The sequence below is a fragment of the Halyomorpha halys genome, unplaced genomic scaffold (genome assembly GCF_000696795.3).
Source record: "Halyomorpha halys isolate HHAL.00 unplaced genomic scaffold, Hhal_1.1 Scaffold50.1, whole genome shotgun sequence".
NCBI classification, from domain to species: domain Eukaryota; kingdom Metazoa; phylum Arthropoda; class Insecta; order Hemiptera; family Pentatomidae; genus Halyomorpha; species Halyomorpha halys.
Window position 1 is genome coordinate 2,043,801 of NW_027106849.1, and position 2,348 is coordinate 2,046,148.

Here is a 2,348-nt window from a genome sequence, read left to right on the forward strand (position 1 = left end):
TATTCCAATTCCTAATCCTGAAATTATATTATTGCTAACAAATGCTAGAACCTAAGTAGGTTCACTGTTACGACACGAGAGTCTCACGCATATTTTTTAAAAATATTTAAATGGTATTGATGATTTTTTTACAAATTGTTGATTGAGGTATCACTGTATGAGCGACGAGAAGTTGAATAATCATAACCAACTTTGTTGAAGCGTACTTTGTTCTGCATGTTTCTTCAGGCAATGAAGTAGTCGTCGCTCAGTTCCAACTTACCCAATTGTCAAAACATCTGATTGCTACGGGTTCTGCCAGATAGTTCCATCACTGACAATATATAACAGAGAAGTGTTCTAAGCACATGAGAGAAATATCTAATTTCGTAATTCCTGCTCAGATATCTTTCTTAGGTAATAGTTAAAAATCAGAATAACTTCCCCACAATAATAAAATCCATAAAAGTTGAATCTCTTTTATGGATTTTATTATTGTGGAGAAGTTTGTTTGTTTTTGTTGAGTGGCGTAAAACATCAGTGGTCATCAACGCCATTTATACCCTATTTAATTTTGCTTATATTTATTTGATTTTATTTATTATTACTACTATTATTTAATTTTATTTTTGTTTCCAGTCAATGTTATATTCTTGTCAGTAAACTTTTTGATTTTGAAAACTGAAACCCTAATTCTGTTTTTTATCATCTTCTCCGAGGGTTTTTGAAATATCTAGGATTAATTCTAAGCTAGTGAGGTGTCACGTGAGATATGGGCATTCTTGGAAAATATGGCTAATTTTCAAATCGTTGCTGCAATATTGGCACTTCAGAGGCGTTTCTTTTGAAATAAGATAGGAGTGGGTGAGCCTCGTGTGACCTATTCTCGCCCTGGTCAGTACGACTTCCCCTCTACGGCATTTCAGCTGGAGGAACCCCAGAGCTTTTTAATAATTTTCAGTTTACACCTTGGGTTTTCATTCCACACAGATTACCATTTATCTGTGATTTCCTTTTCAAGAGGTTTGCTAATTTCTGATAGAATTAAAATTCCTTTACCTCGTCCTGGAAGTGCTTCTCTTGCAGCGTAATCGGCCAGTTCATTCCCTGCGATTCCTACATGACTTGGAACCCATATAAATGTAACTGACATACCCATATTGTGTAGTGTATTCAAGTAAAAATAGATTCAGGGAATTTTCGAATGCTCTGGATACATACAATCTAAACCTTCTAGCCAGCTTAATGAGTCTGTAATTATTGTTATATTATTGTGGTTCAAAGACAAACAGAAGAAAAGTGCTGCTGCTAATTCATTGAGTTCGGCAGGGAATATGTTGCATAGTCTGTGGAGTTTAATTTTGTGCGTTGAGTCATTAGTTACGAAGAATGATGCTGCTGATTGGCCTGATTTTGATCCGTCTTTGTAGATTAAAAAGGATTCGGGCATGAATTAGACGAGAAAAGTGGGCTTTGTATTCAACTGATTCGGTATTATTTTTCGAGTATTTGGAGAGGTTGAGAATTGTTTATAGGACATTGGAGGGTCCATGGTGGATGATTGTTTTCGAATTTGTGGAGAAGTTATTCTGTAACAGTAAGTGGGCGACAATAACTACTAGCAGTTATTTATCCTATAAATAAATAAGAAGACATCAGTTATAATTCGAGGAAGGGCAGGTGTAAGTAGGTTGTGTCAGCAATAGATGAACCATTTAAGTTATAGAAAACTTTCATAAACTCTGGAAAATTAAAAAAACCAACTAACTCAGACATTATTGATTTCTACTTTGTTTTATAAAAACGAGGCGGCATTTAATAAAAGCTATTCGATCTTTTAAATATTAATATTAATGGAAGGGGGCGTAGTGGGGGACTGAAAGAGGGGCGCCGCGACCGCTAACAAAAAGCAACCGCCTCAAATCATTTTAATTAATTTCAATGCCGGTTAGAAGAAAAATGATTTGTGTTAGTTAGGTCGAGGCCGGGGGCAGGGGGAAGGAGGGAGGTTTTGGGGGTAATTAGATTATATTTTATGAAAGGGCGTAAATAGTATTGGCGGCAGAGGTGAGCATCATTTGTACTGCTTAGGTTGGAGGGGCAGGCTAGATATATTGCCCGTTAATTAGCCCTTCTTCGTCGGCTGCCTTTTAATAAGGACGAGAAATGAATATAAATCACTGGGGGGAGGTGCCACAACAACCGAAATCTCAGCCGAGGCAGGGGAGGCCTAGTCCACAAAAGAGTTTGAAACCTATGGCAGTATAATCTTCAATTAATTATTTAAACATAAATTCAAATTTATAAATTAAATAATTTATAAGGTGCCACTAACTCCTAGGATACAGGTTCGAATTCGGCTGTTGCAA